At 37.2% G+C, this 14,170-nt stretch overlaps 1 pseudogene; it reads right to left on the minus strand.

Annotated features, from left to right (window-relative positions):
• Positions 1 to 4,693: 4,693 nt before the first annotated feature.
• Positions 4,694 to 6,170, minus strand: LOC111346227 (melatonin receptor type 1B-like; annotated as a pseudogene).
• Between the last annotated feature and the right edge of the window lie 8,000 nt (positions 6,171 to 14,170).

Raw genomic sequence — 14,170 nt, forward strand, 5'->3', positions numbered from 1 at the left:
TTGCAAATGGCGCCAAGGGTTCATTTGGGTGAAGGGCAAAAGCTAACCATAAATTAGATTTTTCTCAATAGATTATCAGGCAAATCACTTTATGTATCCAAGGACTAAGTTTAGCCACAAGGCGTTCGGAAGCTTTTGACTTTTCAAGAAAGTTTTGGAAATTCTTACCAGCATAGGAAAAATGAGCAAGTTTTTAGGTTATTGGCAACTTTTTTTTTAGTTGAGCAACTTTTGGCCAAAAATAGCCAAGAAGCTGTTGGAACGCCTGGCTAATTAACATCAGTAAAGCAAGCGGAGCAGAATGCTCTGATAGTCCAATAAACCTTTTCACCATTCGCACACCGATCTGTACGATCGGGTTTCCTGTGGTTTTAGGTCAGCGCCGCTGGCACATCGGGATGCGAATGTTTAATTGTGAAAGCTCATCAGATGACTGATCTCAGTGAAATCGACTTAAATTGTCTTAAAGAATTTATAGGCAACGTTTGGAGAGTTTTCGACAACTAGTGCGCTGGACTGTTGTGCGGGAGGTCGAGGGTTCGAATCCCGGCCCGACCAACACTCAGGGTCTTAAAATAATTGAGAAGAATTTGCTACCTTTCTATAACATCAAGAAATGGTTAGATATTCTAGTCTTCTCGGATAGGGACGAATAAATGGAGGTCCCGTCTCCTGCAGGGTTGGGGTATGAGACGTTAATTTCCCACACACGAAATTACTGTGTGATGGATGTCCTCCCCTGGGGTGGGCTGGGTTGGATGACAGGCCCCCATTTTAACCAGCTTCAAGTTGAACTGGGCTGGCCTGTCTAAATGTCAATGGCATATTGTAAAATATGGCCTGGATTGGATTTGTAAAACATGGACTGGATTTGTGAAACATGGATTTGTAAAAGATGGATTTGTAAAAGATGGATTTGTAAAAGATGGATTTGTAAAAGATGGATTTGTAAAACATGGATTTGTAAAACATGGATTTGTAAAACATGGATTTGTAATTTGTAATTGGTTGAGCTAATTGGTTGAGCTAATTGGTAGAGCGCTCTACCAATTGAGCTAATTGGTAGAGCGCTGCACTAGTATCGCAGAGGTCAGTGGTTCGAATCCCGTACAGGCCTGATTTTTTTTTTTTTTTTCAGGTCTGATTTTCGCTATTGCATAAATAGCGCTCTCTACTGCGAGGATCGTGCATCATACGTATCTAATACCGCAGTTCAAATATATGAACTTCATATATTCATTGTATTTGATTGGTTTATCACTATTGGGATCAGAACCAATAATAGCACTTGTTATAATTTTGATTGAAATGATGGCAGAAGAAACAAACTCACGTCAAGATGCGTCATTTGGAAATGGCGCCAAGGGTTGATTTGGGTGAAGGGCAAAAGCCAACCAGAAATTAGACTTTTCTCCGATAGATTATCAAGCAAATCATTTTATGTATGCAAGGGCTAAGTTTAGCCACAAGGCGTTCGGAAACTTTTGACTTTTCAAGAAAGTTTTGGAAATTCTTACCAGTTTAGGAAAAACTAGCAAGTTTTTAGGTTATTGGCAACTTTTGGCCAAAAATAGCCAGGAAGCTGTCGGAACGCCTGGCTAATTAACATCAGTAAAGCAAGCGGAGCAGAATGCTCTGATAGTCCAATAAACCTTTTCACCATTCGCACACCGATCTGTACGATCGGGTTTCCTGTGGTTTTGGTCAGCGCTGTTGGCACATCGGGACGAGAATGTTTAATTGTAAAAGCTCATCAGATGACTGATCTCAGTGAAATCGACTCAAATTGTCTTCAAGAAGTTTTAGGCATCCTTTGGAGAGTTTTCGGCAACTAGCGCGCTGGACTGTTGTGCGTGAGGTCGAGGGTTCGATTGACCAACACTCAAGCTCTTAAAATAATTGAAAAGAATTTGCTACCTTTCTATAACATCAAGAAATGGTTAGATATTCTAGTCTTCTCGGATAGGGACGAATAATGGAGGTCTCGTCTCCTGCAGGGTTGGGGTATGAGACGTTAATTTCCCACACACGAGATTACTGTGTGATGGATGTCCTCCCCTGGGATGGGCTAGTGGGATGACAGGCGCCCATTTTAACCAGCTTCAAGTTTAACTGGGCTGGCCTGTCTAATTACCAATTGCATATTGTAAAACATGGACTGGATTGGATTTTTAAAACATGGATTTGTAAAACATGGATTTGTAAAACATGGATTTGTAAAACATGGATTTATAAAACATGGATTTGTAAAACATGAATTTGTAAAACATGGATTTGTAAAACACGGATTTGTAAAACATGGGTTTTAGCTACCAATTCAAACACTGAAAATTATCCGTGTTTAATTTTTTTTCTCGCGACCTTCTTCGCTCCTTTTCACGTGTTTGCTGGATGCAGAGTATTCACTTTTTCACGTATTTGAGTTAACTGAAAAAGCTCGGTCCAGATATGTACAGTTACTATAACAAATATGGAAAAAGTTTCACGTACATGGTGCTTAGATAGACTCCAGTGTTTTATTCATCTTTAACACAGGAGAAGAAACAAATGTAAAGTCAGCCAAATAGACGGTCTCAAATGTTCCGCTTCCAAGCTCTTCTTTAATTTTTACATAGCTCCCCAAGAACTCTGGAAACTTAAATCCACGTCGCCGTTTTCTGGTCAGAGATGGAAGTTTAAAAGAAGCCGCCATCCGGCTTCCTCGCACAATAACTTATCTTCTCCCGCGTAAATTTAAAAGATGCAAATTTATTTTCGACAGAGGTCTACAATGCATTTTTCAAATTACGGTCTTTTGGCAGCTTGGTTGTTTGTATGTCACGTACACTTTTGTTTGTTCCATGTTTGCCCTAGTAAAATTACCTATTCCCGTAAAACGTTGGAAATCGGTCTTGACCAGCTCCTGTGTATTAAGATGTTGATAATTTTAAAAATAAAAACGCGCCGAATGCATTGTAGAGTTAAATATAAGCACGCGGAATTTTGTTTTTGAACACGAGCTAGAAAATGTCGAAAATGCTGAGAATGGTTAGTCGCTGTAAGCGAGTGCTTCTCGTATTTCTTGATTATTTTTAAAAATTTCCAAATGCTAATATTACTCAACATCAAACAATCTTTTAGAGAAATTATTATGTAATATAAAATGAAAATAATACAAAGTAAAACAGTTAAGATTAAAAAGGGACAGACAGAGAAATAAACAAATAAACAGATGGACAATGCTATCATGTTTCCATAAATCCACCTTTTACAAATCCATGTTTTACAAATCCATGTTTTACAAATCCATGTTTTACAAATCCATGTTTTACAAATCCATGTTTTACAAATCCATGTTTTATAAATCCATGTTTTACAAATCCATTTTTTACAAATCCATATTTTACGAATCCAGTCCATGTTTTACAAATCCAATCCAGTCCATATTTTACAATATGCTAAATATCAATACGCACATACACATACATACATACATACATACATACATACATACGTACGTACATACATACATACATAAATACGTACGTACATACATACATACATACACACACATACATACATACATACATTCAATCATACATACATACATACATAAATACATACATACATACATACCTACATACATACATAGCTACAATAAGAAGCTACACCAGTGAAAGGCCTTTTTAAAACTGATGTTTTTGAGTTTTCTTTCTTCAGTCGTATTGTAGACCTGTGGAATTGCCTACCACTAGATATCAGGACAATCGAACATTAATTTCTCATCATTTAAGAACAGTATTAACAAAGTTTATCTTGATAAATTTAACGTAAATAAGAATAGATTTTTATAACTGATTAATAACATATTGTCATGATATTTTATACTGTTTTAGCAAAGTTGTATCATTTTTTTTATGTATTTTGAAATATATATATATACATATATATATATATATATATATATATATATATATTGTGGGAGGAAAAAGACAAGTAAACTACAAGTTCATGTCTTTTTCCTCCCACAATATATACTTCGCTCTACTTCTATGTATTGAGCACTGTTCTGCGAAAATCAAGCCACACTTTATATATATATATATATACATATATATATATGTGTGTTTTTTTAATTGGGGCAGTTTATTTTTATAAGGAATCCTCGTATTCTGTATAAACTGACCTAATTATTCAGATCTTGTGATTTTTTTTAATTGTTAATTTATCAACAATTTGTTTACTAAGATCTGTATAATTAAAGTTGAGTAAATTTAAAAAAAAAAAAAAGAAAGAAAAGAAACGTGTCCGGTCTTCATTACCGGTCCAACAGTGTGGCATATAGCCATGGATTTTAACCTAGAGGCGTGCTGTTATGTGGTGCCTCAAACCAAGATCGTCTCGACGATCCGTTGAAATGTTGCCTTTACAAATCGATTCTATCATACGAGAAAAAAAAAGTTATCGTTTCCAGCTGTGAAAAGTGGATGGCATTGTGTGGCAAATAAGACAAATATTAAGGTTTGTGGCTCACACTGATTGTCATCTCAGTTTAATTCGTCATTGATAATCGCCCTTCTGAGAGGAAAGGCACTGGAGTCCGATGGGAATGTTGTACGGATATTGTAGGAAACAAGATGGTGTAATGTTTAGAGAGCAGGACTCATGTTCGAGAGTTCCTGGTTAGTGCGCGGCAGACCCTGACCAGGTTGCAATGACCCACTATGTTTCTTTTCATATGTAGGAATATCACTGGGTCACTCGGGAGGTGGGCAAGCGATGGACTAGCATCTCATCTAGGAGGGAAGTAGAAGGACATACTCTACCTCGTACTACGGAAACCAGTGACGAAGCTCCGTAGCTGACTCCCGAGACTGTAAGCTGACTTTACCTTAGGAATAATTTGAATATATCAACAAAGTTGAAATGGTAAATTGGCCACCGTTATGGTTCTAAAAGCTGACGTTTCGAGCGTTAGCCCTTCGTCGGAGCGACGTTACCCCCACCGACACATCTCGTTACCCCCACCGACACAGCGCCAAACAGTTTCTTTATAAACTATCGGCCTTTTTACCTTAGGAAGTTACGTAAAAATGGCACTAACAATAACCTTCAACGAGTTCGAAAGTTCAAACAAAGGTTATTCGTTTGTATTGTTTCCGTTTCATTTACGCCAAGCTTGTGGTCTGTACTTTTGGGCCATTTCTTCGACAATCGCTAGAGGACTCTGCTTCGTACGTTTCTGAACAGCGACAGATTTTCATGCAAAACATGTCGCTCAAAATCGCCTTGTATTCTCGTCTGAAATGCTTATTTGTGGCTCCATAAATGAACGGGTTGATTGTGCTGCTCAAATAGACCAAGAAACCGTATGTAAGGTAAGCTTTTCTGGGCAAAGTGGGCTCACCTTGAGCTGCATCAATGTAGTCTATGATACACACTGGAAGCCAACAACAAGCAAAACCAACCATAACAACAGCTAAAGTCTTAGTCACTTTGGCTTCTTCGACGTTAGCTCTTAGAATCTGGGGGTTATTTTCCACTGAGAAAACTCGATTGGATCGTGACACGGTGTAGAACACTTTTACATAGCAGATTGTTATTAATGTCAATGGTGTCGCGATGTAGATACATTCGATGAAGACGGTGTACGCAATATTGGTGTTGAATGTGTACAAGCACATTGCCTTCCCCGGTTGGAATTCGAAGCCCCCGTGATCGAATAAAAAGGGAGGAACGGAGCCAATGAAAGCGGTACACCAGACAACGCCAATGTAGAGCAGAATTCTTTGCCTTTTGAATAACACGATGTACCTCTCAGGTTTGACAATGCAGAAATATCGACTTACTGCAATTAGTCCCATGGTGTGCAAAGATGCTAGTCCAAATGTAAACACTCCGAATCCATGGAATCGGCAGAAGTTGTCACCAAAGATCCACTCGCCACGAATTAAAGTAACGACAGAAAATGGCATACAGCAGGTGGACATCAGAATATCACTCACGGCCAACGCAACGACAAACGTGTTTGAAAGTGTGCGGAGTCTTTGGTTACGGTACACAGCATAACAGAAGGACAAATTTCCAAGGAATGCTGCGACATTTATGATGCTTAACATGACTGTTTAAATCCACAACAGATGGTTACCTCTTCTGGCAAGATCGTGGGAAAGAGATTCGAGTAAATCCATGATAAGTCAAGAACGTAAAATGAACAACATTTGATAGCAATCATGACAAATGAATTTGTCCGCTGCAAATAATTTTATATGTCTAGTAGAATTTTCAATGTGGAATCAGTAGCGTCACACTGTGGTGTGTCCGGAGTTCCTTTAGTCATCTTAATTTATGAAAAAAATCACCCAGGTACTAACTTTGAGGGGTTCTTTATCCACTGATAATGTACGAGAAAATAATATTTGCAACTGCACCTGCCTGGCACCTTTAGAAAATTAAGTGCCCCCACTGCGCATTACCAACATCATTTGAAGGTTTTAAAAGGAAAAGGAGGAGGTTTTGGAGTGAACATATTAGCAAAAAGGAAATGTAACTGTCAAATAGTTGTCTCTACTCATTTGCAGAATTGTCTTTCTGGCAGCCAACTCATCATCAAAAGCTAACAACTGACAGTGTTTATTACCCACGCTAACGAAAAACAATTATTACTGTCTTTTTATATGTAAATCGATCCCAAAACGCAATTATTTACCAAGTAAATATATCACTCAGTCTTACACACACTTTTCGAACTAGAAATTTTTCCCCCCTCAAACGTTGTTCCATAAAACGTTTATTCTTCAGTTGCAACTTAGACGAATTCTGACAGTTTTGCACTGTTGTCAGAGAATTGTGCCCACCAGAGGTTTGGCAACAAAGTCTCGCAGTAGCTATAGAAACAAAAAGTGAACCTTTAGGCAAGATATTAATGTTTACTTGTGCACCATTCATTCAGGTTTCATGTTGTTAAGTTTTAGTTTCTGAATGTATTTTACCCAATCAATACTTACATTTCCGCTGGGCTTTGCATATACAAGCCGTTTACATCAGAAATTGATGACATTTAATTTAAAATACGTATGATGCACGATCCTCGCAGTAGATAGCGCTATTTAAGTAATAGCGAAAATCAGACCTGAAAAAAATCAGGCCTGTACGGGATTCGAACCACTGACCTCTGCGATACTAGTGCAGCGCTCTACCAATTGAGCTAACAAGCCAACTGGGAGTAGGCCGTAAGTTGATTCGTAATAAACCCGTGAAAGTGATGAATCAAATACAATGAAATATATGAAGTTCATATATTTTGAACTGCGGTATTAGATACGTATGATGCACGATCCTCGCAGTAGATAGCGCTATTTAACTTACGGCCTTCTCCCAGTTGGCTTGTTAGCTCAATTGGTAGAGCGCTGCACTAGTATCGCAGAGGTCATTGGTTCGAATCCCGTACAGGCCTGATTTTTTTCAGGTCTGATTTTCGCTATTGCTTAAATAGCGCTATCTACTGCGAGGATCGTGCATCATACGTATCTAATACCGCAGTTCAAAATATATGAACTTCATATATTTCATTGTATCTGATTAATTTAAAATGTAACTATGGGTATCAGTGAATCGAACTAAATTCGCGCTACACTGGCAAATAGAATTCAAACATATTTCGTTTGTATTTTGGTAAAATAAAAAGAAAGAAATAAAGAATGGAGCTTCAAAAATCCCGGCGCCATGTGAGACTGTGTTCTAGGTCGGAGGAAGAAAAGGACCCCGTGAACTGAGTGTTGTGATCAAGCCAACTCACCAAGTAAAAGAGTCTTTCCTATAATCGTTGCTTTAATAATAATGTAATATTTACCGAGGGTGACGCAATACTGTCAAGAACAGCCGGATAAACTTGTGACCCTTCTCTAAGATATAAAACTAATTTATAAGTGTTAAAAAGGTAAAGGCGGTCAAAAATGATAAAAACGGTACAAAACAAAACAAAACAGTGAATGTGATACCATTATTAAGGGGTATTATGGGAAAGCTATATAAGTTGGCATAACCTTCCTTTATAAAATCACAATAGTTCTGTTTGAATGCGTAAATACGGGCGTAAGATCTTATATTGATAGGTAGAGAGTTCCAAAATTTTGTGGCTTTGACAAGAAAAGTTTTTCCTCCTTCTGGGTCACGGTTATAACTCGGACAGCATATAGTTACATCACCATAGCGTGAGGTACAAAGTCGACATGGCGCTGATACGTAAGTATTCTGGCCTTTAATTTTTAACATTTTAACAACAGGATATATTTGCAGTTAAATCTAGTCCGGCGATTTTGAAAAGAGAAATCACGAAATATCCAGGGTGAGGTGTGTTCTTGTGATTAGATGGTAGATGAAATTATAAAAAAAATCTGTAAACCTGTCAACGAGTGACTCACGCAGCTGGCGCTTTTGAGTGCCCGATACGGTTTTTTGTACACCAATAAATTAATTAAAGCTAACTATCTTCCGCTCCAAGCCTAGGCCTTTATAGATTATGCTAGTAAAAGTAGCATATTATACTAGTAGCATTGCTTTTTTTTGGGCGAAATTATGCTCTTTTTTCCAAATTATGCTCCTTTTTTAAATTAATTTTTTAATTAGAAGCCGTTGGTTTTCAAGAAAGAGACGCAACAAATACACAATGAAATTCAAATAAACATGTGGTTGATGGTAACCCGGGCTCAGACCGTTTCAAACGCCGCTCAGTGATTCACAGTGAACTACAAATGCTACCACTTAAACTAAAACTTAAAACACATCGAATAACGTCACCAAGTGCTTGGGAGTAGAGATGAACAATGATCAAATTGTAGCATCAAAAATGATCTGATAATTATCAAAATATGCGAATTACGCAATCATTGCTACTTGGCAGAGATTTTACCAGTTTGCTCAAATTATGCCAAAAATTATGCTAGCATAATCTATTAAGGCCCACTCAAGTCTCTAATGGCTTCGTGGCTCACCGCTTTAGCGCTCGCCACGCACGACTAGATAGAGAAGATTATCGCCTTTTCAAAAATTAATGACAAAAGGAATGGCTTGGCAAAAAGCCCTCACACTAACTGATAGACTCTCAAAAAAAACTTAACGAAACCTCTTGAATATTATAGCTTTTACCCTGAGACAATAGGATGGATAAGTTATACAACAAGGTGGTCCTCGAAGCGTGGGATTGAAAAACATAATGGAAGCGATTTTCTCAACAAACAATTGCACTTCTTGTTAGCTACATTGCGGCTTTCAAGAAGTGAGGAGGTCTTCATTGTGAAGCAAAGATAAGAGTGGAGGTCAAAAGAAAGGTACCTCTCTTAATAAGTCCGACCGAAGCTAGCTTATATCTGCGCGGTAGCAAGAAACACGGCTAAAAGTCGCACAAGACAGGTTCCTAAAATAAGTATAATACTGAAGTAATGATAATGATGATGATAAAATAATGATAATAATAATAGTAATTATAATGATAATGGTAACGATGATGATGAAGACATAAAAAAATTAAATATGTAGTTTTAACAGTTTCTCTAGTGATCGGATAAGCCAAGTTTTATTTATTAGCACCGATGGGTCCTTATTCTCACAAATCTTTGGCTTTTATGATTACAATTTGCAACAAAGCTGGTTTAAGTCAAGTCGGCCATTAGTCAATGATACTTGAACAAAAAAGGAATCAAGTGTTTTTACAATAACCTTAAAAAGGAAATTGAATTTGGAAAGCTAATTTCACTTGCTTGACGTCTGCTTAGTGACTATTGAAGCGCCTTTAGTTAAGGAAAAGTCAATTAAGGGTGATTTGGCCCATTTTACGGTGAGAAAGCTTTGCATTATAAATTGACAACTGAATCCATTGACTGTGAAAGCACATGTTGTTTAAAAAAGATAAAAGTCTGCCAAGAGCGATTTGGCCCATTTTACTGACCGAAAAGGCCGATATATTGCAAAAAAAGCTTTTCCGTGCAAATTGGCAGCTGTATTTTATTACTGCGGAAGTGCAATTAGTTTAAAGAAGATAAAAAAAGTGCGAAAGAAAAAATGGGTAAAAAACCCTGACATCAAAAAAGCTGATGCACCTTCCCCCTTTGCCAAAAACCGCGTGCAATGACATCCAAACGAGTTCTAGGCACCCTTGATCAAAATTGTGAAGAAAATGGTATTGTAGTTTACTTTAAGGTCTTTCAAGGAAAAGAAACAATGTATTGAAATACAGTGCCAGACTACATCTGAAACGGACTCCTTTTTGCATTAGAGAAGAATTTCATTCATTTCGCAAAGTAATCTCCTTTTTGAAACGCTTTCTTTTTCGTTATAATTCTACAAACCATTTCAAAATTGGGAAAGGTATCACAATTAAGAACTGAAGAAATGCTCATTTTTTTTATTTAATTGCTTTATAGGTTGGGATCTTCTTTAGATATGAAATTGCCATGACAACACCACATCCACCTTACTTTAGCTATACGTGCCTGAAACTGTAAACCAAACTCGGTGATCGAGTTCGAATCCAAAGTGGGCACTTATCAAGATTCATTTATCTTCTTAGATCTATATAGATAACAACAATTTGTAGACTGTTTAGCTTGTTTTTGACCAACAGGCGTGTTATGGATGTGTTTGAAGTCGTGTCCTTGTTTTTTTTTTTGTTTTTTTTTTTTTTGTACACTAAGGTCCGGTAATACGGGCAACATTTCACTTGTCTTGCAACATTGTTGCATTGCAAGTTGAAACCATTTGTTGAAAATTTGTTGCAAAAAGTAGAACTCGAGTCTACTTTGCGCAACCCGTTGCCTCAACTTGCAACACTATATTTTGTTGCGAGACAAGTTGGTCACGAACGTTGTAATACGCACATCAAAGGGTTTCAACTTGCGATGCAACAATGTTGCAAGACAGGTTGAAGAAAAATGTTGGCCGTATTACCGGACCTTTAGGATCGCTGTAAACATCTTCAGGTTTTTATCTCGACAGAGCTTGAAAAACGTCAATAACGACAAGTTTTTAGTTCTTATACGTTGATGTAAATTGACTGAGAAAGAGCTCTTTCATTTTCTTTACACCGACTTAAGGCTATTTGTATATTGATCCATGAAGACATTTTCCAGAGTGGCAGGGGTAGTGTTAAACACCTCTTAACAGCCTGTCACTGGATGTGAGTTCATATTGCTCGTACTTTACAGTCGCTGTATAGACTCTTATAATTTACTTGAGTTTGTTCACATCAGTTAACTCTTGCAAATGTGAGGATGTTGCACAGTATTTTAAGCTGGTTCTTGCCAGGTCCTCCTCATATAAACTCATATGTGTCTACAAGCTTTGTTTCTTATTTGCTGTTCAGTGTGGAGATCTGGAATAATCTTTGAATGTAAGAAATCAATCTTTTGTATTGTTTTCAAAGATAAGGAGGTTAAGCATAATTTTCTAGACGACAGGTTGCCTTAAAGAAAGCATGTCCCGAACAGAATACCATTTTCCTTGGATTTATCTTATTTCCCTTTGTATAACGGGAGGACCCATTTTGTACCGTGGCCCACAAGTGTACACCGAAATCAAAAACCCTACGCCGAATTCCAAATGGCCACACCAAATCCAAATTGTTCCCACCGAATTCTAAATCTCCACACCGAATTCTAAATCTCCACGCCGATTAGGGAACTTATTGGTCAGCGGCTCTTGCCTTAGAAGTACCCATCGGTCCAGTCTCCCAGATCTTTGGAATTCGGCGTGAGCAATTTGAATTCGGCGTGGAGATTTAGAATTAGGTGTGGAGGTTTAGAATTCCGTGTGAGAAATTTGAATTTGGTGTGGCCATTTGGAATTCGGCGTGGAGATTTAGAAGTCGGTGTGAAGATTTAGAATTCGGTGTGGAGATTTAGAATTCGGTGTGAGCAATTTGAAATTGGTGTGGGCATTTGGAATTCGGCATTTTGAATTCGGTGTGCACTTGTGGGCCACCATATTTTTGATGCTGGAGAAAAAATTCATTTTCGTCGCAAATTAATCTACTTTATAGAAATTTTTTTTTAATTCCAATTGTTCAAACCCTATCAAAAGTGAAAAAAAAAAGTTTCACAATCACGAAGTGACGAAAAGACTGTAAACCAAACTAGGGGAATTCCAATTAAAATTGGCGCGCTCATCGCAATTCATTTATCTTTCTATATCTGTGTGTTGACTAACAACAATTTTGTGGACCTTTTAGCTCATTTTTGACCAACAGGTATAATTATGGATGTTTTTTTGAAGGAATGTACTTGTTTTTTGTTTTTTTTTTTTGTAAATTAGGATAGCTGTAAACATTGTAATATTTTTATCTCGACAGAGCTAAAAAGGTGAATAACGACAAGTTTAGATTCTTATGCGTTCATGTAAATCTACTGAGAAATAGCTCTTGCATTTTTTTTACCTCAACTTGAGACTATTTGCATAAATACATGAAGGCATTCTCCAATGCAAAGTGGCAGGGGTAGTGTTCAACACCTCCCTAGAGCCTGTCAATGGATGTGAATTCATACTGCTTTTACTTAACAGTCGCTGTATAGCAAGTTGTAATAAGCAAGTTAAACATAATTTTCTAGACCACAGGTTGCCTTAAAGAAAGCATGTCTGGAACAGAACACCATTTTCCTTGCATTTAATTAATTTCCCTTTTGTATTACGGGAGTTCCTTTCTAAACGGAGTCCTGTTTCTGTATGAGAAAAATTTCATTAATTCATGTCGCAAATTGGTCTGCTTTTTAAAACGCGCTTCTTTGTTTGTTTTATTATTATTGTTAATATTATTTCCATTCCATAAACCATGCAAAAAGTGAAAAAAAAGGTATCACAATGAAGAACTAAAGAAAAGCTTATTTTCTCGAGTCAGTTGCTTTATAGGTTGGGATCTTCACTAGACATAAAATTGCTTTGGCAAGACCACATCCACCTTGGTTTAAGCTACACCTTCCCGAAATTGTAAAGCAGTTTCCAGTCCGTGAGAATTCGAATTGAAACGGACGCACTCATCACGATTCTTTCATGTTCTTAGATCTATAAGAATAACAACATTTTTGTAGATTCTTTTGCTCGTTTTGGACTATCAGATATATGAAAGCTAATTAAATAAAGTTAAGGATGTATTTGAGGGGACGTACTTGCCATGGTAACTGGTTCTTGCGGTAGGAGAAAACCTCAAATTAATTTGGAATTATATAAAAATATAGAAATTTGTAGTTGCATTGATCTATCGAACAGAAACTTGTAGAAAATAAGGAAACTGGTTCTTACCTTCCAGTGTTTTTTTCTCATTCCTATTTTCATAAGAGCATTCTTAATTTGTTATCAAGCATCCGTGGTAACAACAATCTTTCGTATAAAACCGAAGCAGACAGTCCACCACCAACTATTCTTTAACTGAAGGAAGTTTGAAGACTTTGAATTCATCATTCCTGTAACAAGAAGAAGAAACATTTAGCCGTTAAGTGTAAATGACAAGTCATCTAAACTCTACCATGGCTTTACCAAATCGATGTTACTAGCAATCTCATTTTTGACACATGTGTTAAAAAGCGCTGTCTTTTTTGTGGTTGAGTTTCGTTCTAAAACAAAGAATGTCATAGAAAACTTACTTTATCGATGTGTCAAACGATACGATAACAATTAATTGGATTGGGCGAAAATGTTCCTTCTTACTTTCGTCGTCTCTGACGTAGCTCTGAAGGGAACGAGGGAAAAGCGGAATTTTTGTTTTTCGCTTTTTTTTTGGGAATTTTTTTTTTTTACAATGAAAATTGTTGGTATTCTGACCTTGTTTCCTTGTTTTTCTATCGGTTTTTCTGTTCCTGACTTTCCTTTTCTAAAAGTACATATAAACGAGACTCCCAGAAACGTTCAGGGGAGATGCTTTGGTCATCTAATTTGTTACGGCGGGCAGAATGAATTCAAATTCAGTGATGAATGAAATTATCAATTTGAAATCGCTGAAGTTCGCTCACAAAAACGACAATATATTACATTCACAGGTAGTGGTGTGGTGCGATTATCTGGATGATAATTAAAAATCTTTATTGCATCATTGCACTTAAGCACGATGATGCGCAGCTTTTAAGCACGGTCTCAAAGCGCTATGACATGGACTGATTACGAGCGGGCAATCAAAGTGAGCGTGCGAAAGGTCGCGAGATTTTTGCGA

Source organism: Stylophora pistillata, chromosome 2 (assembly GCF_964205215.1).
Source record: "Stylophora pistillata chromosome 2, jaStyPist1.2, whole genome shotgun sequence".
Classification (NCBI taxonomy): Eukaryota; Metazoa; Cnidaria; class Anthozoa; order Scleractinia; family Pocilloporidae; genus Stylophora; species Stylophora pistillata.